At 44.6% G+C, this 23,092-nt stretch overlaps 1 protein-coding gene across 7 annotated transcripts in view; it reads right to left on the reverse strand.

The window, feature by feature from the left end:
- The window catches only part of LIN52 (lin-52 DREAM MuvB core complex component), a 249,553-nt gene that overhangs the window by 183,084 nt on the left and 43,377 nt on the right, over positions 1–23,092 (reverse strand). For 2 of the 7 annotated variants that reach the window (XM_050336330.1, XM_050336328.1), the window contains one exon: positions 16,381–23,092. This exon is cut by the window's right edge and continues 1,808 nt beyond it. The exons of 3 other annotated variants lie outside the window; for them this stretch is intronic. The gene's annotated coding sequence lies outside the window, so the exon portion shown is untranslated. Of the gene's footprint in view, positions 1–16,380 lie in introns of those variants that run through there. 2 more of the 7 variants (XR_007631527.1, XR_007631529.1) reach the window with 2 other exon arrangements.

Below are 23,092 nucleotides of genomic sequence, written 5' to 3' on the forward strand. Positions count from 1 at the left end.
CATACACTCATTCTTTTCTGATACTGCTCTCCCTTAAGCACACTGGCAGCTGCTAAATGTCTTGGGGTTTCACACCAGTTTTTCTGGTGACCATTAAACTAGTTTGGTAATTGGTAATATAGTCTGTTAAGTAGGGACTATTGCATTTGTTTGTTTGTCTTAATCATACTTTATAATATTAAGCCCTCTTTTCTGTTAGTGGAAAAGCTTCTTAAGAAAGGGAACATTGCTGTGTGTTCTAAACTTACCCAGTCTAGGGCAGTGTATTTCCTCTGCAAACTTATTCAGTAGCCAAACCTCCTTGACATTTATCTCCCATTTCATCTCCAGTTTTCCTCACTTCATCATGGACTTAGTCAACTGCATTTTCCCAAAGGAGCAGATGGGTCATGATGAAAATGCAGACTCAGGCATAACTGACCCTGAGAGAGCTTTGAAGACCAGAGCCAATATTCTGGCTTAGCAGACAATGCGCTGTGAAAGTCACCATAACAGCTAGAACATAATGGTGAGTTGCCCATAGTGACCCAAAGAAAGACTGATCCTGCAAATGTGCCCACCTTTAATCCCTGATACAGTGAATTTAAATCCAAGGCCCATTGAGCCAAGTGACCATGATTCTCTCATGATCTGTCTCTGATCTCAGTGAAGGGGTCTGCACTCCTCAGACAGACAAGGGTGGGTGGAGCATCAAGTGTGATACAAAGGTATGATACAAGCATCCAAGTATCAGAAAGAGTGTGGCCAACAGGACCGGGGAATTGATTGGGCCTCTGTACTCGGCACTGGTGAGGCCACACCTCAGGTACTGTGTTCAGTTTTGGGCCCCTCACAACAAGAAAGATGTTGAGGTGCTGGAGCATGTCCAGAGGAGGGCAACAAGGCTGGTGAAGGGTCAGGAGCACAAGTCTTATGAGGAGTGGCTGAGGGAGCTGGGGTTGTTGAGCCTGGAGGAAAAGAAGCTCAGGCAGGACCTTATCGCTCCCTACAACTACCTGAAAGGAGGTAGTAGAGAGGTGGAGGTCAGTCTCTTCTCCCAAGTAACAAGCAATAGGGCAAGGGAAATGGCCCCAAGTTGTGCTAGGGGAGGTTTAGATTGGATATTAGGAAAAATTTCTTCAGTGAAAGGTTTGGCAAGCACTGGAAGGGGCTGCCCAGGGAAATGTTAGAGTCACCATCCCTGGAGGTATTTTAAAGGCATGTAGATGTGGCACTTAAGGACGGGGTTTAGTGGTGAACTTGGCAGTGCTAGGTTAATGGTTGGACTCAGTAATGTTAAAGACCTTTTCCAACCTATATGATTCTATGATTCTATTCTATGAACAAGAATGCATGGGATCAAGGAAAGAAGGTGATGGAGGATAATCAGGACAATCATACAGACTGAAAATAGCTGGAAATAGAGAGAAAGGGTAAAGGAAAAAATTTCCAACCTTTACTTGAAATTCCATTACTTGGGGTGGATGCTCATGCCAGCCTGATACATTTGCAACCTCCCTAGATTTCCCCAAGGAAATGTTGCAGAAATAGATACTTCTATTAAGGTATATAGACAGTTTATCGTAAGTCTTCAAGACATTGCTTGATTTAGATTCCTTAGTAGGGAGGAGCAGTACTAGCAGTCAAGTTGGTCACGTGGTGGGAGCAGCAGATGCTCACACCACTCTTTTAAGTCTCACAGCAATGCTCAGTAAGTCACGGGCTTGTGTGGTAGTGTTCTGGGTGGCACACCCCTGCCCTTTTCCTTTAGCCAGATTCCAGAAGATGGTAAGGGCCAATACTTTGTCCATCTCTAGGTTTCAGTCATCTGTCAGGTCTCCATCCTGTCATCGTTCCTGGTTAGTGAGAATACACTGGGGTGTGAGTGAGGAGAGCAGCGGTGTATTCAGTGAACCAGTGGCACTTCCTTATGCCTCATCCCTCCCTGTGTACTTCCATCTCAAATATTGCTGAAGGTCAGATGGTGGATGTCAGAAATGAGGAGATGGATTCCTAGAAAACTAGGACTGAAGGGAACCCAGAGAAGCTGTCTCTTCCTTTTTTCTGCCCCACAGCATGACCAGTTATATCCATCTCATTCTTGACAGAGGGACAAGCACCTAAGGAATCTCTTCTAGTATCTCCCTTGTAGTCTCCCTCTCTCTCTCTCTCCCCCTGCTCATTTTTCTTAATTTTGCTCCTAATGTCTAACACAGACCTTTCTTGGTACTATTTCCTATGTCATGGGCACAAAGGGCAGATTTTTTCCCTATACAACTTTTGTGCCTGGAGATTTTCTTTTATCATCCCTCTGTCTTCCCTTATCAAGTTACACAACAACACTTTTAGGTTTTTCTTTCAGGACATGTTTTAGATCTGTGATCGTTCTCACTGCCCTCCATTAGAAACCCTCCAGTGGGTCCATTTTGAAGGGCAATGCCAAGACTGGGCTCAATACACCAACTAAAGTCTTACCAATGCTGATTACAAGGAAAGGTAATTTCCAGAGGTCTTGATAGCTGCAGTCTTATCTATTCTTTACAGTAGGAGGTTTGCTTTATTTGCAACAGTATGCTATTTTTGACAGGGCTTGCAAGCCCCTCTAACCCCTAGTGCTTTTTTGGAAGAATTGCTGCCTAACAAGTTGTTTTCTAACCCCTGTTTATGCATTTCATTTTTTCTGCATCACTGAGATTCTTTGCATGGTTTCTTCCTGATTTGCATCTGTTTTTCAACCATTTTCCCAAATTGCCAAGATGATTCTGAATGCCAAGTCTATCCTTCAGTGTACTTTTAAGGTGCCTTCCAGCTTTGTGTCTTCATGATGTGCCCACTCCCTCTTTTGTCCTCCATGTTGTTAATTCAATCAGTGAACAGAACCAGACCCAGAACAGATCTTTGTGGAGCTATTCTCAACACATCCTTTATTTTGATAGTAAACCACAGAAGACTATTTGCTGAGCACAGTTTTTCAACTAATTTTTCATCTGTCTAACAGTAGTTTCTGCTAATTTATATTTCCCTAGTTTAGTCATAAGGATAGCTTTTAAAATGGAACCTAAACAGCTTATGGAAATAAAGATACACAAGATCTTGTGTTCCTTCTGTATCTACAAGACCAATGGCCTTGCAACAGCGAGAAATTAGATTGACTCGAAAAGACTGATCTTTAACAAATCTACACTGAATACAATTGATTGCCTCATTTTGCCTTTGATATTTAGAAATAACTTGATGATTTATTCCAGAATTTTAATGGGAAAGGGAATTATTGATCCATAACTACCTGTCGCCTTTTCCTTCGCTTTTCTAAGAGCAATGCCTGTGATTTTCCTGTACTCCACCACATCTCTACAGGTTCTGGAAGGCAGCCACTACCGATTCTGAGACTGCTGTAGCCAAATCTTTAAGCATCTTCAACGAAGTTCATTACGTCCAATAAATTTGAATGCATCTAACTCAATAACATTACCTCTATCATACTCTTTCCTTATTCTATGCCAAGATCTTACCTCTTTATCACTGTTATTAGTTTCTCTAATATTATCCTCTGTCAATAATTTTCACTCCCTGTTGAGCAGTGATCCAATATTTTGTTTAGTCTTCCTCTTGCTACTAATGAATTTACAGAATGATTTCTTGTTCTCTTTCATTATCCTGCTACTTACAAACTTATTTTATGCTTCACCTTTTTGATTATATTCCTGCTTGCTTCTGTTCTTCTTCTATACTCACCTGTTGTACTCGAAGCTACTGCTTATCTTCTGCAACCTTCCTTCACAGGTGTGAGGTCAATGGTGAATTTCTGAACTAGCCAGGTTGTTTTAAAAATATTTTTTTCTATTTTCTTATGAGACTGTCCCTCCTGGAGCAGAGGAGGCTGAGGTTGCTCAGAGAAATGGGGCTGGTGTATCATGACTGCTCCAGTTGATCATAGCCGTAGCTCTAATGACATTTGTGTGAAGACAGTGTAGGCTGCATCCTTGGATTCTGAAGCCTGAGGTGTTAGCCTGCTTGTCCAACCTGGGTGCACATGATTGTTCTGATCCACTAAGTGCCAGGAGTGGGCAGGTTGAGGCGGGGTGGGAGACCACAGTGCTGTGATGAAAGGAGGCCCTGCACTGCAAGACACCCAGGGACATACTAAGGTCCTGGTGTGCCCCCACAGTGGGACTTTGTTACCTCTCACTATGCCACCACCCAACCTCCCTATTCAACACCAAACTCTCCTTCAGCATCCTGCCTCGACAAAGCCAGGAGCCAAGTGCATGAGCAGAGGGCTTGGGGGAATGCCAGGGTGAGGTCCTTCTCAGTGCCCCGTCACATCACCTTGCCAGTGTTGCCCCATGCCTCTGTCTTCTCCAGCATCCCAGTGTCAGTGTCCTTGCCCCTTTATACTCCCCATTTTGCCCTGACAACAGGTCCTTCTCTTCCTCCTCCTCCTGCTGTCCTGGGCTCTATGCAGACAGCTCCCCTCCCTGTGCTCCTCATTAACACCCTTCCTAACCGGCAGGAGCAGACACCACCAGCAGCTCCTTTCCCCTCCAATCCCCTCCCCTTCCCTTCCATAATCTATCTAAATATTAAAATGAGTTTGTCCCTGATTTACATGCGTAAGAAGGGATGTAATAATGAGGACGTAGATTAGAAGATTTAGCACAATCGTTTGTGTAGATTGTGTCCCATCAAAGGGCAGCTCTGACAAGCCGAGATTAAGGAGCAAACAGCTGCCGCTGGAATTCAGTCCATTTGTTTGTTTGCTGTTTTCTCTCTTGACTCCAGCAAACAGTCTCATTAACATGCAAGTGATTTGCCCCTTAAGCCTTTTCCTGTTTATTATTGGGGGAGTTGCTGACGAGGGCTTTGTAGAGTCCCTGGCCCAGTTCTGAGAGATCGACATGCAAATCAAGATTAAAATGGGAAGTAATTAAAAACAAAGAAGGGGCCACGACACCTTGGTCCCCTCTTCCCTTTCAGGGGTCTTCAAGTTAGGGCCCCAGGAGAAGGTGTGGAGTGGGGGGAAACAGAGTGCTGCCCACCCATGCCTGAGTGGCCCCGGTAGCTCCCTCTTGGCTGTGGTGCTGAGCTCTCCCTTTCTTCTGTTCTCCTCCACTCCCACTGCCTCCCCCCTCCTCAAAATGTCTGTCTGTCTACTAAACTCATTTGCAGCCTTTGCTTCAACGGCCTCGTTTGCAGCATCTTCCATATGGTCCCTGCTTTCTGCCTGCCACAGTCTCTGCACGCTGGGCAGCACTGACTGCTGCCTTCCTGTGCACAGCCCCAAGCGCGGGGCTGTCCATGCCCTCTGCCTCCTTAGCAGTGGTGTCCCCATCCAGCATCAATGACTCTACCAACAGACCCTCCAGCTTTTTCAGCATCCATGGTGGGTGAGGGACTGGGACACGCAGGGATTGTGCAGCAGCTCTGCTCTCGGGCACAGACGATGATACAGAGGGCTCCTCATACAAGGGTCTCCTGAAGCCACACAGGCTGTGGAGGCTAGTTCAGGTCACTGGAACAACACTGGGAACAAACCAGCACGTGTCTGTCTTTCAGCAGCTCCCAGATTCAGGTGGTGAACACTGCTGGTGAGAGTGCAGGGGCAAGGATGGTGTGTGCTCATCTGCCAGCTCCCTGAGTCTGGTGCACCCTGTCTGCAGTGGGCTAGGGATGACAACTGTGAGGAATGGCACAAAGGATTTCTTGGGCTGAGAGAGAGAGACTGTCACATAAAGCAAAAATCCTTACAAAGCAAGCAGCCCTTTCTCTTCATTTATCAGAGTGCTTGCTCTATCCCCTGCAAGACAAGTAAAAGTATAATAAAGCCTAGAAACTTGCTCTGGGAAGCAGCAATGGTTATTCGGTGTATGTCTACACAGACAAGCAGGGACAGATGTGGGTTTGCTCTGGCTGGCAGCTGACTCCTGCCTGGCAGCATGGAACTGTGCTGGAGCATCTCCACACCCAGCCTTACACCTTGATCAACCTCAAGACTCCTGGCTTGGGCACAGCTGCTCCTGGACACAAGGTGATTCTTGTGGTACTCAGCATGCTTGCTGAGGTACTCAGGTACTCAGCATGCTTGCACCTTCTTAAGCACACTTGCATGCGTCCATGTGCACACACCCTCAGTGCCAGGATGAGGCTGTTCACCAGGTGTGACACTGAACAGTTAACGAAATTTGTGACTTTCTTTCACTATTTTCTTGACTCCTGATGTTGACAGTGCACATTTCCATGGGGCTCAGGTCCAGCAGGAGCTGAGGACGGGCAGCCTGCTTTAGGCTAGCCCAAAACTGCTGGCCCAGGGAGCTGGCTGTTGTTTTCAGTGGTTACCCAGTTGTCACTGAATTTGGTTTCATGCATGACTGGGGAGAGACTGCAACACTGCAGATATGTGATTGCAGATTGCATTGTAATGAACATATGTAGAAGAATCATGATGCACATTTTAAGTACTTTCTAACCTGAGTGCTTTATTTTTATAATCATGGGGTAGAGCTGCACAGAGGGTTGGCCAGGAAGAGCTCACTCTCTCCCTTGCTCAAGTTAGCTATTAAGTCCAGAGAAGCTCATGGCTTCTGTAGGAACAACTGTTTAGAGCAGCAGTGCCTTCTCCTCAAACCATTTCTGCTACTTGCCAGGGCAATGCAGCAAGGAACAACCAAAACCAAAACAGGGCCAGCCTCAACATTACGGCATTGCACAAAGTAAATGAGATGGTGGCCATGATCCTTGCAAACACCCAGTATTGTGTACAGACAGAATGACAGGCGGGTGATTGTGAATTCCCTGCTGTTGTTTCCAACTCATTGATCAAAATAATTAATGAAATAGTTATAGCTTTTGCTTTTTCAAACTCAGAGAATGGCACAACTTCATTGCTTACCCAGCTTTTTGTGTGTGTTTGTTATGGCAGTGCCAAAGGGAAGAAGAGCATTTTCCCAGCTAGGGCACTGCCTGCAGGACAGCATAGTCTGGTACAGCTGGAGAGGCCAGTAATGTTCAAACAATGTTCAGGGATAGGAATAGATATCTTTTTCTGTCTTGTACTTGAGTAGCCACTGGATTCCTCTGATCTACTCTGACCCTGCCCCCATACCTCTCTCTAAGAGACACCTCCCCAGCCAGCAGCCATGCTCCAGGTGTGCTGCCTCAAGGGATGGCCATGTGCAGTTCCAGCCAGGCCCCTGGGTTACCCAGTGAGGCAGCAATCACCTGTACAGCACCTTGTACACTCACTCACCATGCAGTCCCATCAGCAGGGAGGTTTCCAGGCAGCAGCAGCTGCTGCTTCTTGGGTTACCCCACCAATAGTAACATTGCCTCTCTCAGCACAATTTTTTTATATGTAACAACTCAGCCCTTGTTGCAATTGATTTTCAGTGGATCATTGAAAGCTGTTCCATCAGTCTAGTCCTAGCAGATTTCTACTGCCTGTTTCTCTGTTGTTCTGTGTTTGGTTTTTTTTTTTTTTTTTTTTTGTAATTTCCACAAAAATAGAGTTTTGGTTTACAATGGGATAAAGGTTCTATGGCTTGGGCACTTAACCTTGTGAAGTCCTGGGTCATTTTTGCTCAAGCACAGCACAGTCAAAGCAACCACCACGTCCTTGGATGGAGATCAGATCTGGAGAACTTCACACTTCACAAGAGTTATGAGTGATTAAGAAGGCCATTGATAATAGAAATGCTTAGTCAGCCTTGATGTAAGTCATTTGAGTGCTCCAGTTCTAAATAGAAATGAGCAATTGATGTGTATCTGCAGCATGCTCGCAAATAAACAGGCAACTGCTGGAGACTGCTGTTCACCTGCAGCTCATGTCACCACCCATGACACCATCATGCAGTGCATCCCTCCCAAGCTGGTCCTTGGGAATGTGCCAATGGACCCCAAAAGTGGGACCAGTGCTCCAGCCAAAGGAGCAAAGGACACCTGATGGAGAGAGGGTTCTGGAAGAAAAACTTTCATAAATGAGGGAGGTAAGGATACTGGCGTTTTTCCGGACTCCCAAACAAAGAGCTTTTTTGCCCAGGAGCAGTCTAGAGATCAATCTGAGATGGTCGGTGCAGGAGAAGCTCTGGAAAGTGGTGGGTTTGCCAAGGAGACGGAGGGTACACTGAGTCCTCCAGCATCTCATGGGCTCCTGCATTATGTGTGCAGAGGGGTCCCTGCCCAAACCACCTGCTGCAGTAATAAGTGCTTGACTGAGAACGGGGCAGCAGAAAAAAAAGAGGGGCCTTGTGGGCCCAGCTGCAGTGTGTGCCACCATGTGAGCAGGGAAGGTGGGGGAGTCTCTAATCCCTCAGGGCCAGGCCAGCTGCCAGGATCCGGCTCATTCCCCAGCATGGCAACTCCGCAGCCTCCCTCTCACCAGCCAATGACACCCTTTGCAGGGCAGGGGCTGCCTGCAGCCTCTCTTCTTGGGGCTTGTGTTCCAAATAGCTGCAGGCACAGAAATGCCAAGTTTTATGTGCACCCTCTTTCGGGAGGTCCAGGAGGCTTGTGCAGCCTGCATAGACACTTAGCAGGGTCAAGGGGAAATGTTGTATCTCCTAACTTGTCCCTCTAATTGCTGGTGGTTTCATGCACCTTTGCCAGACCTGTGCTGGACTGTTGCTTTTCCTCTCTGTGAGGAAAAATAAGTATAAAATTATCCTTATGGATGTAATAGGGTGCTTTTTAATCAAAGCCACTCCAACGCAGGAAGCTTCTCTCTTCAGAGCCAAGATATCCAACCCACCCTACACTGTATCCTTCTCTTGACTATGATTATTGTTGCATTACTATTATGTCATAAATTGACGTCTTGTGTTCCTGTTTGTTATCTGGGGATTCTGCTCTAATCTTGACAATCGCTAATGCAGTGTAAATCCAGTGCACTGGGTGATAATCTGGCTACATAAAAAAAAAAAAAAGAAAAAAAGACTTTCTAGGCGTAATGAAAACCTTTCACTTTAATATTGAGCACAATACTTTTACCATGAAATTGCATTTCTCCCAGCAATTCTTGTCTGCAGTTCAGAAAGATACCGTGCTCTGTTTGCCTTTAGATAAAGCTGGTAGCTCGCTGGGATTTAGCGGGCAGAGTGCAGGATCCAGCCCCCAGCATAGAGCAGTTAGCGTCCTGCACTCCGGTGACATCCAAAAGTTGGCAGGAGCCCTACTCCCTCCCTGGCCTCGGCAGGGAATGTCTCCCCTCCGCCAAACAGAGCGCTGGAGGATGGATGGGGGCTTTTTTTGGGTTGTGTTAATTACACACGAAAATTAATTCAGTATGACTCATTTTTATCGGTAGTAATTAATGCTTGTTGAAAACCTGTTTTCCACCTACGTGTATCTTCACGTTAACTAGGTGTGCTCAGAACTGAGGAGGCCCTGGGTCAGCGAACGAGGGCTGTGTTTCGGTCCCCTTCACATTAAAGACATTAAAGCCTACGAGTGCAGAAAGCACGACAAACCAGGGCGAGAAAATGGGGAGGGCGAGATGGTGCGCTACGGCACTGATGGTACGGATGCTCAGCAGAATGAAACGCCCCCCTAAACCCAGACCGTGGCTTTTTGCAAGGCGGGGCCCCCAAGCAGCTCCAGGGTCCGCCCCGCGCTGTCGGGGCAGGAAAGGCAGTGTCCCCGGCCCCAGCGGGGCCCCGTCCCTGCTGCCCCCACGGCAGGCCCGGGCCGGGGGCGCCGGGGCCGGGGCGCCCGCGATCGGGGCGGGCGCCCGGGTGTCGGTGGCGCGGCGTCCGGGAATGCGCCGCTGATCCTAACCAAGTTTGCCAGCCATGCTTTTCTCATGGCTCCCGCACAATGGCCCGTTTTCTGCCCACCTGCCGATTATGCTTAATTAGGCGAGGAGTTGATTAATTTGAGGTAATTGACAGCTAATTACAGGCCTGAGGGCTCATTAACTTGACGTCCTGTCTGAGGGAATCAGCTGGAGGGGGTCAGGTGATGTGCAGCCCCCCTCCGGTGCCCGCTTGCCGCCCACTCACCTGGGCGGCCAGGATGGGGACAAGCGAGGCCAGCCCGTGGGAGGTGGGATGCCGGGGGCCGTGGATGCAGGACCTAGGCAGGATAAACAACCCCAGAGGCGATGCAGCATGAGGGATGCTGCAGGGCAGGAGGGCTCCCCGTGGTGATAAAGCAGGCTCTGGGGGGAGAGGTGTTTGGAGGTTGGTGATGGGGTAGGGGCTTGGAGAGCAAACAGCCAAGCCTGCAGGTAGGAGGGAAGAGGGATATGGATGGAGTGAGGACTCCCAAGGCTACAGCTCCCTGTAAGTTCAGCCAGCAGTCCCCCACCATGCCTACAGCTCCAGCACGGGGGTGGAAGGATGCTGCAGGTCCATCACTGCAACAGGAGCCCACATCAGCGGCAGGAGTGCTGCAAGGACCCATGCTTATTGTACAGCAGGTCACTGCAAGGCATTGTTAGTCACTTCATATTCACATCAGACAATACAACTACTGGTTGAAAACAAGGAATCTTTTCTTCAGTAAGACTCTTCTCAGTTGCTTTTTACTGCATGCAAATAATAGGACAGCAAGAAAGCCGTTTCCCTAATATCCTGTCAGTCTCCCTCAGTGGAGAATTTGGCCATGTCCTCTGGATTTACACACCTATCCTTATCTCACCTTCCTGGAACTGACGGGATCCCTGCATAGAGAGAGGCTAAATGACATAACCAAGATCACATTGAAAATCTAAGAGATAAATCCAGCTTTTTGAGCCCTAAACCCAGGACCTTGACCATAATACCATCTTCACCATTTTCCTCAAGCACAAGGCAGGTTACCTGAAGATGACTGACACCTGCCAGAGGTCTGGCCTTGTGGCCTCTCTTCTTGTGGACAGGCAGCTCATAGGTCTGTTCAGGATATTCCTGGCCATGCTGAGAGGGGCAGAGGATGCCTTTTTAAAAGGCTAATGTCTAATTATGTCAGACAGGTTGTGGCTGAAGAAATGTATTTGAAAGGTCACAAAGGTTTGTGATGGCTTCTTGTTGCTGAGGGGGTGCTCACAGCCACTGGACTCCATTTCATCTTCTGAAAGTCTTGCCCTAGACATGGTACATCGTGGGATATAATGACTAATTATTAAGCTTGGATGAGGATTCAGTGATAAGCCAGTACAGAAAGTGGCAGAGAGGAGGAATGAGAAGTAAGCCATACTGGTGAGCAGAATGACTATGGGACATAGTGACAGTAATAGCTGGACTGTCTGAGCAGCCACAGGCTTCATACCAAGGTACTTTGCACTGCTACGGGCAATGAAATCAAAGGAATGGGATCTTCTGGAAAAAATTGCAGACAACTCTTCCTCTGTGCCCATATGGAAGTCTGGTGAAGAATCCAAAAAATCATCATAAATCACAGTTTGACCTGATCACTGGGGCTCTTCAGCCAGGGGAAGCTTCATTGCAACTGGAACCTTCTCGAACATTTGCCTTCACCCACTGACATCATCTCTAACTGCCTTATTTTGGCCTTACTTCTGCCTCTGGCTCTTCTGAAAGTGCTGTGCCATCCTCACATTCTTGATGTGATTAGAAGGGATGAAAAATACAGGTGTCTCATCTGCATATTGCTGATAGTGGCTTTTAGAAACCTGACTAAACAACTTGCTTTTATATCCTGCTATTGCATTCCACAGCTAACTTATACACTGCCCTTTATCCCTTTGAAATGTACTGGGGTTTCATTTTTTTAAGCTCTCGTTTACATTTCATGGAGTTGGGTAAAGCTGCCTAGTCTCCATGGCAATCATTATTTAATACCCTTCTCCCATTTGTTGTTCCCTCTTTCTACCTAAACACACCCAGACTGGGTGATGATTCATGGTATGGAGGCCAAATGGACCCCTGTGACGAATAAATTTTGCTCACTTGCTCAGAACCTCTCCTGTGTCTGTCTCTTTCAGGAGAGGGTGTCCATAATTTAAGTTGCATTTGAGAGGAGAACACCCCAACAATTTTTATAGTGGCATTTATCATTTAGAAACTGGGAGAGGAGTTATTTGGAGGAGCCCAGACAGGTAATGCCCTGTTTTTCTCTCTAAATCCATTGTTGAAATTGGCTAAACCTTGGCCATTTCTCATCTTGACTATTGCAAGGCTGTTGCTTTCTAGTGTAAATACAAAAAGACTGTACATTGGTATGATGGTATTAAGCATTAGGTATAGCACTGGGCTACCTAGCTGTGAATTTCTTCCTCTTTCTTGTGTTGACACTTTCCTCAAGAGTGCCTGAGAATCTCATAAACAGGGATACATTTAACTATATACATTCTCTGTGAGCTCATCTAATGTTATCATTAGCTTATAGATGGAGCACTTGGACTGAAGTATATTTAGTGGCTACACACATTTAACAGGATGTCTGAGGTAGATGCAGATAGGAAAAGTGCATCCTATGTGTTTTAACTCACTAAACCTTAGAGCTCTCTCTTGCTATAGAAAGCCTCAGCCACCAAGTGCCACACTGTGACACTGGGTGCCTTTCAGAAGAAGGAATGTTTCATGGAGACCATGATTCTTCCAAAGTCTAAGCTTTAGGAAAACTTCCTTTTTGACACCGAATATTTGCCTGAAATCTCTGGAAGCCAGAAGCCCCACTCACCATTCCTGGATGTGTTCCAAAATGATGTAGATGTGGTGCTTAGGGATATGGTGGTAGACCTGGCAGTATTAACCTTAATGGTTGGACTGGAACTTAGAGGTCTTTTCCAGCCTTCATGATTGTATGGTACCTGAGTCAATAGCTCCTTCTGTCTGTAATGAAGTCTGGGCTTAGGGGGTTAGTTCTAGTAGCAGGAAATTTCACACAGCTGTAAAGCTCTGGGTAGGCAACAACAGATATGATCCTTAAGGGAGTGGTAAGTAGCCTCCCTAGGATTGTCATACTGATCTGTGGATCAGGATAGCACAGGATCATTTATTTGAGAGGTGCTTCCTCAGAGAAATCCACTCTATAACAGTATATTTTGATTTAGGCTGACGTCACTTCAGCCAGGAAGACTGGTTATTGGTATATGTTCATGACAAGCTATTGGTATTTGAATACAGGTCTCTGGAACATCCAGAATTTCATTAAATTTAGGCCAACTCCTTTTTGTACTAAAAGTCTGTGGAGGCTGCAGAATAAAAAAATTGGAAAAGATTCCAGTACTCAAAGAGAAGTGTGTAATACCAGTAGTCTGTTTTATAGTAGTAGAAATGCAAGTAATCCCTACACAAACTACACACAAGCTTTCTAAATATGTAAGCAGGATGAAAATTATTGCTGTGATCAATGACAGGGTAACCTGTTTGAATTTAATTTGCTTTTTATCACAGAATTTTCACCTTTGGAATACTCTGGCTCTTGGGAATCCAAAAAAAAGAGGTGGAGGTCTCAGCAAATCATTTATCTGAGGGACACAACTTTGGAAAGCAATCTCAACTTCTAGCAGTTTGCAGTGTTTAAGAAAGTTTAATGATTTCAAGGAAGAGGGTAAGATATTCCCACTTCTCACCATTACCTAAGCAGTGGCAAGCATGCAGTTGCTGATGCCTGTGCCAGTTTAAAATGCTGCATCAGCCATCATGTGAAGCAGCCACTTGTTATTTGTGGATGAAAACTGTGCTAAGATGTGGACTGACGACATGGCTTTGTTGCTTCTGCAATGCCCTTTCCATTGCTTTCTTCTTTGGACAGAGCTCAGGCCATTTCAGGAGGAAGAGCGTTAGATCTAAACCGCTAAGATTTTCTCGACTCTTCAGCTGTTCTTCTCCAATTTGGCAGATATAAGCCATTGTTCAGCACCAACATCCCCAAACCATGTGTCCAGCCACAATGCCTACCTCATAGTGCATTTGCAGCTGAAGCTTTGTCTGAACCTGTCCACAACACTAACTGTAATCAGCGACTTAAAAGAGCGACCTGCTGCTTCTCCAGTGTCTCCATTTAATCTGGGTACCTCTGCAGCATGAGATAATACAATGAATGGCCAGAGGGAGAGCTTCTTAGGTCTGAATTTTCTGAAATACTTCCAGCTCTTTTTCTTACCTAAGAATTTCTTCTGGAACACAAAGAGCGAGTGGCCACCAAGAATAAGCTCTTTCTATTGAGTCTGGCTCCAGAAGTAATTTTGTTCCACATACACAGAGTCTGTGTGAAGTAACTCAAGGCATTATGATGCCAACAACAGCAGGTTGATGAAATGTTGCTTTAAAATCCTGTCATAACCACTGCGTATGAATATATGCCCATGTTTTTACATCTGTATATTGGCACCTACGCTGCAGAGGCTGGATGACAACTCTCACAAATCTCCCAAAGGTTGAATTTTAGGTCAAGATCCTGCTAAACAGCTTGAAGAACTGCCACAAATATCCTTATCCCATGGTTACACCAAGCAGGTCAACTTTCCAGTTCTGACATTCAAATAAAGGTATTTTTCAGGTGCTGCCTATGTAAGTGACATAACTCCAAATCACCAGAAAAACAGCCCCTATTTTAGGCTTAAATGAGACCTTGGGATCAAAGTTCTACAGTTCCAACCCAAATGCATTACATGATGCACAAATTACTGATACACGTTTAGCTTCATGCGCCTGAGAAGCCAATTAGCAGAAGAGTGTACATAGGTGCACAGACCTTTTATATAATTTTGAACATCTTTCACCTTGTAGAGCTGTTAAACAACAATTCTCTATCTGTATCTGGGTTTCAGAAGAGAAGCTGCCTGACTGATTGCCTTGCTGAGGAGTAAGAGGGTTACTGTAATTATCTTGTTTGCAAGAAAAATAAGAACATTTATCTCATTTTAGGTTAGCAGAAGAAATAGCAATTGTGAAATTTATCACTAGCCCAAATGCATTTTTATTTTGCAGATGAATAAATGTTGAATGACTGACCTTTGTGTAGTATTTTTCCTATTATTTCTGTAGGAATTTTATATTAAATTTTCCATTAAATGCTGAAATTTTGCAAGACATTTGACTGACCCAAATAAGAACAAACCACCTTATTCTTATGTGTCCTGCATTTTAACATTTTGAGGTGAGAGGAGAACCAAAAGCCATCACTTTCTATGCTGTAGAAAATAAAGAATATTTCCGAACATTTAGCTTACATGAGACTATTTATGTTCACGCACAGCAGTGCTGATACGTTGCAAACTTGTTTGAGTTAAACTGAAGGGTCCCAAAGGGGACTTTATAGCTGTTTTGTTTGAAGATGCTGCAAGACAGTGTGAACCACGAGAAGCAAAGAGAAAGAAACCTTTCTCTTTTTAGATCAGTAAGTCATGGGACGATTACTCTTCCTGGAGTCCCTGAGAGCAGTTGGTTACCTTGAAAAGAGTAAGACACCAAGCAAATTTCTCCTTCCTAGGACCCACCTCTCTGTACATCCAAGCGAGGACCACGAGTCCAGTAAAGAGGGCACTTTGGTAAACGTGGGACTGGCATGGGAGTATTGGGTGATCTGCCATATAACAGCAGAAGTCAGGCACAAGTAGCAAGAGGTTTGCCCGTGCATTGTCTTCTGACTAATGCACTGACAGCACCTCCTGCAGATCTGGGGGAATCTGAGGAAAGAAGTATGGGGACTGCTGATTCAGAGCATCTATCCATACCTTTTCCTAAATAAAAGTATTCTGAAGTTGTGTAGGTGCTACACGTTAAAAGACATCAGACACCCACCGCTTCAAAGCACAGACTGTTTACTTTGGTATAGCTCCAAGCTGGGATTTATAAGCAATTTAGCAGGACAGCTTCTCAGAATTTATAGGGGTTGATTGTTTTGGCATTAGTTTGATGACCTATCTCCAATCCAATGTTGAGACTAAATTAATTTATTGCTCTCATAAGAGAGTGTTCTTTTTGTTAGCTTCCCTCAATAATACTTTAGCTTACATATGTATACAAAAATGTATGTACCTTATTTGGATGCTATTTTTATTTCATCTTAGTTTAAGACTTTTATGAACATTACAATAAAAAAACGTACAAATGCCCTCCTGATACTTCTGTAGGCAATAACAATTGACCAGAATGGGTATTACCAGGCAAAAAGCCTGAATGCATTCACTTAAAAAGTCAATGATATCCACACATTTGTTTCACTGACAGTACATTTGGCTCATCAAATATGTAGCACTCTGCCTGTACACTCAAGTTTTCAGGACAGGGGCTCGTGACAAAGAGACAACTACCCACTTGCTACAAGAAAAATGACAAATGTTACTTTTTTTGTCATGGACAATAATTTTGTTAAGTTACAAAAACTAGGAAGCTGCCTAGAGATTAGAGAAAAGGAATTGATCATTGATCATTTAAATAAATAAATAAATAGATAAATAAATAAATAAATAAAATTAATTAAAAAAAAAACAAAACGGAATTTTGGAGCTCTCAGGAATATTTATTTCCAGTAAAATAACAGAATTTAAAACATGGGAAAAAAATCACTAACCACCTAGAGATCAGAAAACAAGCATCAGCACTAGGGATTTCTAAAGAACAAATTGTGCTGGAGAAACCTGATTGCTTTTAAAAATAGAATTACAAAATTAGTGGATGAAGGGAACACGATGGATTTGATACATTCGGATTTTAGTAAAGATTTGATAAATCCTACTCAAAATTAATGCAAATGGGTTTGGCTACACCACTAGATGGAATGAAAAATTGGCTGGAGACCCACAAATAAAGGATAGTGATGCATAAAAAGGTATTGTGTGGGAGGCAGAGGTCTCCCAGAGATCAGCAGTCAGTTCTGCCCTATTTAACACCTCTTAACATGACACCTTCTGCCTGGAAATCAGGAAATTTTATTAAGAGAGTGAAATACGGAAGGACATGTGGGATAGACCAGCTGAAAATAAAATGGGATCCCAGCAAAAATACAAGTACAGTATAGTCAGGAGGAGGTCCCTAGAAAACACCAGATGAGAATCACTGCAGCAGGAACCAATGAGATGGGAATTTGCAGTGTAGGACAGCAGAAAAACAGCAGGAGCGTTTGAGCAATAGAGCTGCAATTCACCCCAATATGGAAAGACCAGAAGGCTTTTTGCAGTATCTGTCTCCCACATACGCTTCCAGTAAGGTTCCAAGCAGGTTTTGATGGTGTAGCTGGTGGGGGAGCTCCCGGAGTCTCTCTCGTCACGTACTGGAGACAAAACTGCAGTTACGAGATTCTTCTCCCCAGAAACAACCAGTGCAGACACTCACAGTGAAGTTAGCCTGATTTTGGAGGAGGGCTTTAAATAGATCCTTGTTCATTTTTTAAAAAATGTAAAACCAGGAAAGGAAATGGCAGTAAAGCAAATTAAATGCATTAATAGCAGATATAAATCCCCATTTTCCTAATGTTTTCCCATTCTCTATCACTCACTCTGTCCATTTGCAATTTCAGCTATTAACTATCTAATCTAATCTTAGCTTCCATCCACAGGTGTACATGGGTATACCAACGACTTCTGAAGCTCTAGGCAATTCCAGACAACTTTCCAGAGTGTAGGCAATACATTTCTGTTCATTGGTTACATTAACGGGCTGACCAAGAAATAAATCCAGTGACTGCCCTTAATGAAGTGCGAGCACAACCTCTGGGAGGCATCGGAGAATCCACACACAATGCAGTCTTGAGAGACACATCCACAAGGAACATCCTGCTTCCCTTTCTAGTTCCACTGCTTATGAAACTTCTACTTCTCTGACCTCCTTCTTGCGGAAACCCACGACCTATTCCTATTTGCTCCCTTTGTGTTTTGATTTTTTTCATAATTTTTCTTCTTCAATTGCATTTGTAACCATCTGCCTCCTTTACTCCTTTGCATTTGTTCCAACCTCCTGCCCATGCCTTGCTGTCTTCCAAACTGCTTTGTCATCTCTCTTGGTCTCCTGTCCTCTAAGAACCCTATTTTTAAGTTCTTCTCATTCACCTCTATTTTTCTTTTAGTCCTCCATTATCACTCCATTTTCACAGTTGTCTCCCACAAAAAAAACTTGCTAATATTTTAAAACTTGCTAGTGAAACTCCTGTAAACCTTACCCAGATGCATTACACAAATGGGGTACACTAATATTTAGTGTAGCAAGTTCCTCCGTTTTCAAACTATCGAAGTGAACAAAAAAAATTATCTCTTTTGCTAGAGCAAATAGTTTTAAGCTCCCTAGAGAGCTGCAGTGATCATTTTCATAACACTCTCTATTAAAGCAGGATCAGACCCACAGAGCATCAGAGCAAGAGCAAGGTTTTCAACATGGCAGAATTAGAAAAATTATTTTTCCTGCCCTGCTCTGTCAACAAACATTTGGACTGGAGCAACTGCAGAATTACATGAAATCTGGAAAGTAGCACTTACACCCTCTCTGCATGAGTGCACAAGGTCAGAATAGTGTTATACATCAGTGAAGATGTTATAATTATTATTAGGATCTCTGTAATGCTCATTGCTCTCTCCTAAATGCATGTTTACACTGTGCACACTGTAGCAGTTAACAGCACTGAGAAACCTTAATTTTTAGTGCTCGGTTTTAAATTCTCAATCTTTAACACTGCATAAAGTGACTTAAAAAATTAAATTAATAGAATAGTTTTTTACAGGTCTTAAAAAAAAAGATTAAAATGTCTGTATTGCACTGTAATTTATTATTATTTAAATTCCTAATGCCTGCCAGTTGCTTAGGCATTTTCATTTTTATTTATTTATTTACTTTTAAAACCACATCTATTTAATGAAACAACAAGGCAGATGGCAAGCACTGAAAGGGCCACTTGACTGTGGCTAAGAAGTAACAGGGTTTGAACTGTGCTGATAACATCTAACAAGTCTCTTTACATCTTGATATCTCCTTTTCTCCTCCCAGTCTCTTACTGTTTCATCTGCATATAACCTCTTGAGGACAGAGACCTTCACCTAATTATGTGTTTCTGTGAATGACAGCACAATAAAGTTTTGATATGTGCTGAGGTCACCATGACTTAAATGACTACTGTGGTGCATTTGATAACTCAAACTGCTAAAGGGATGTCCTCCAAACACCGCTCCAGCCCACAGGCCAGGTACTGTACAATTAGTAAGCATTATGTGAATGTCAGGAGGTCTCAGTGAAGGCCAAAAGGAACCGTTGTACCCTTTCCCTCCATCTGCATATTTTTCACCCATCTTCACAATGTTTTTGAGTGCTGCTAATCTGTATGAAGAATATTCTTCATCAGAAATGTCCTCACAAGGACATAAAACCAACTCAGTCAATCCTTATCTATATTTGGAAGTCAGAAATTTGGCATGACATTATCAATACAGCAAGATGACAGGCCAGTAAAACAGAGGTGTAACAAGCAAGGACCCCAATACTTCCTCAGGCAAAGAAAGGAGATAAACTGGCAAAACCAGTGATGTGTCTTCTTGGAGACTTTTCTCCTGGCATCTGCCAGTGATGTCCAGTCTCTTGAGGGAGGCTTGACATGTCACCAGCCCTTACTCAGGGAGGTCACTCGACTCCTGAACTTACAGAGCACGAAAACTGAAATGAGTGTGATGGTGTCTGATTTTCTGTCACTGATTTGAGATTTCTCCTTAGACCAAAACTGAAGCATCTGGAAGGCAAGGTAAGTGGCCATGTGGTATAACAGGGAGTAGTTTTTCATTTTCAGAAACTAGGGTTATGGATCTGTTCTGCTGGGACACTTGAAAGCAGTGGAGACATGGGTTTCACTGAACATCTACTGGAGAGCCTCAGGTCAGGTGGAGTTCAAAGATGTTTCTCTCTGCCTCTCTATTTGTGAGGCAGCATAAAAGCTGCCAGCTCACTGGGGTAAGGCAGGAGCAATAAACCTTTTCTCCTTTCCTCTTTGGGTTTTAGTAAGAGGATTACATATCTCCTCCTTCTAGAATAAACCTCTTTACAGAGAAGATACTTCTCAAGCCCTCTTTGGAGATCAGTCTCCGCATCAAGACTCCTAAGATTCAAGTCACCACAGCAGCCAGTAGGAAGTGAACCTCAGTTAAAAGGGAAAGGCTTTTACAGCTCTGCAGGACTGCAGGGTAAGGACAGTGTATGTGCTGCCACAGTGAAAGGATCCTTGCTGGGTTCACAGCTATGGGAAACAGGAAAAATAAGGAGGCAAAAGCACAGAGCAAAGTTCAAGCTCCATCCATGATGACAGGAGACTGCTGCTGGAGCCTTGGGAAGACACAGCTAACCCTCCTACTGGAACAGCTTCATCACCAGGGACAAATAACCCAAGAAACAAAAGAGGGAACCTCTTGTAACTTTAACCCTTGATCAAGTATGACTGAAAACAATTCCCAAGCATGCACAAGTGCATGCAGTGACTACACTGTTAAAAGAGAGAAAGCAAATTAAAAGCTTTAAGGCATAGTTTTATGTTTTACTGTGTTTAATGTATAGACATTAATTAAAGACCTTTAGTATGACCATAACATCCAAATCAGACTTAATAACTAATATTTTGCATAACTTTGGAGACATCAACTAGCAATTACTCTGTTTGTTTACAAAACACCTATGCGTTAAAATGACAGTCTGTGTGACAAGTTAATAAAACTACTTACTTCCACTGAGCCTCCTCAGCACACACTGTTCTTGCCTTCTGTTGAGTTCATCTCAGCCACTGTGACTCTACAGACCTGCTCTGGCTCCTGTCTTGTCTTCTGACTCTCTCTGTTCTTTCTGTAGTAGGTCACTTTCTGCCATCACACTCCCTACTCTCACTGTAGTAGTTTTAGGCTAGTGGCATGTAAATGCACTTTTTTTTTTTTTTAGCATTTCCTATGACTCCTTTGGTCATCCTCTTCACCTGCCTTAGCCTATGTGAATCATTTCAATGTTGCCTAACTGGTTTTTGGAGCAAAAGAAACGTCCTGATATATACATGCATCTTGCCAGCTCAGACCACAAGCATCCCATCATCAGCATAGAGAGGGATAGTCTGATTCACCTCCATCTTTCCAGCTTTCCCCTTCCTGGCCACACTAGGACCTCTTGATGAACACAACAACTCACAGGAGATGTATTTCTTGATGGCACCTGGAGACCTTGGCAATTCCTCAAGTCTCTCTGCTACCCACTTTCCAGGGGCAGCAGCTGACACATTGCCCTCTATATGAAGGGTAACTTAGGGAGAAGGGACTGCTGAAGCTCGACCTGCTGCTACTGCAGCACTATGCGCTTTCCGTCTCTCTGTTGACCATTTTAATAGTTCTTCTGTACTTCTGGATGGCATGGATGTGTCACAGGTAACCCCTTTTCCGCTCGTACACACATTTGTTTGCCTACTTGCCCAGTGAGATGGCTGGGTTTTGGAAGCACCAGGTGCAGCTGCTGGGACTGCTGGTTGGAGAAACATTTGCCTCCTGAGCCCGTTAATTAGCACAGTAACGGTAACTGTGCTCCATTAGCCAACCCATGTGGTCAAGTCCCCTCCCTGTCCACCAACCTTGCCCTTAATGAGAGCTGGAAGGGGGACACTCACAAAACACTGCCTCAGAATAATATTCGGCTTTGTCCACGCCGGTAACGAGAGCTGACAGGATCACTACGTCCATTTCTCTTCTAATTAGCACACTTCCAGCTCGGCCTGAGCCAGCAGCCAGAGAAAAGCGATCGGACAACCGTACCGAATCACAAACACAAAGAGGCCCATTCCCCATAATTAGGTGAGACAATCCCTCAGTCTTTTCTCGGCTGGAGCTTGCCGGTAAGACTCTCGCTGTTTTGGTAAGTCCCAGCAACACAAGTTACACGTCTCCCCAGGACACTAATAAGCCCCTAATTGTCTTCCGCTTCACACGGCTCGTACCATAGGTCTGACTTGGGGGAATTCTTCTAACGAGCGGCAGCCAGCGCTCCCTGCGCCACAGACGGACAGGGAGCCGCCTCTCGGGCACCGGGAGGAGAAGGGGGACGGGGAGAAACAGCCAGAAAAGCAGTCCAGGCGCTGGGGCCCAGCTACGTGGCACAGGGCCAGTGGCTTGGCAGCAGCCACATGGTGCTGGGGACGCGGAACTTCTCCATCCTTACTCCATCTCCACTGTCCCCCTGCGTGGTGGAAACCCAAGTTCAGCTCTTTGGCCTGTCTTCTCCTGTGTCGTCTCCAGTGGTGGTACACAGGTACTCACGCTTCCATGCAGAAATGCACCATCAAATCATCTGACCAAACATCTGACTGCACAGATTTGCCTTAGGTCTCTGCTAAGACTTCCTGGGGACTCCCCTTAGAGAAATGCAGCACCTGGCATACACTTTTCTCCAGTGAGGGAATGCCTCAGAGTTCAGGCTGGAACGAGCACGTGTAAACAACACCCTGACAGTTCTTGTGGAAAGGAACATGTGCTGGGTCTCACAGGGCAGGTTTTTAAAGACGCCCACAGAAGGATTGAAAACACGAGTTGAGAGGGAGGTAGGACATCCCAGCTCAAGCTCTCTTATCAAAACAAGGCAAAGGAAGGCATAGTCCCTCTGACTTTCAATCTGACACTTTCTTGAGAAACCATCATCAACCAAATACTTTTCAGCAAAATATTTGCCCTAATTTTTGATTACAATTTCATATTGAGCAAAATATCACAGCTAATCCTGTTAAGGATAGCCATGGCCTGCAGATCCCTTTGCCTCCTGTGCATCTGATTACAAACTGATCCCTCCTGCAAATCAGGGCTCACCCTGATTCTTCCCACAACGAGCCCCTGCAGAAGTGAGTTGTCCGCTGGTTTTACACATGTTATTTGGCTTCAGTGTGCTAAAGGTGGGGAGAAATCTAAGACAGGGTGACAAGCTGATCCGTGCAGAGTACAATAGGAAGATAGATGCCAATGCTTTCCCTGAAAGGCAATTTGGGAGTGTGTATATATATATATATGTATAAAAATTAAAACTAAGCATAACTAATAAGTTACTTTAATATAGAGAGAGGAGAACAAACTGAAGGCCACAGAACCAGGCAACCTGAGCATCTGTGTCCACTTGGATTGCTCTGCTGGTCTCTTGTCCCTCATTCTCAAGTTGCTGATGAGCTCTCTTCCTACCTTTTCATACACAGCTTGCTGCATTCTGGGCTACTGTAGTAAACGGAAGATGGCAAATGGTGAATTTCTGAG

Source organism: Myiozetetes cayanensis, unplaced genomic scaffold, assembly GCF_022539395.1.
Source record: "Myiozetetes cayanensis isolate MyiCay16 unplaced genomic scaffold, myiCay2020 scf6-25, whole genome shotgun sequence".
Classification (NCBI taxonomy): Eukaryota; Metazoa; Chordata; class Aves; order Passeriformes; family Tyrannidae; genus Myiozetetes; species Myiozetetes cayanensis.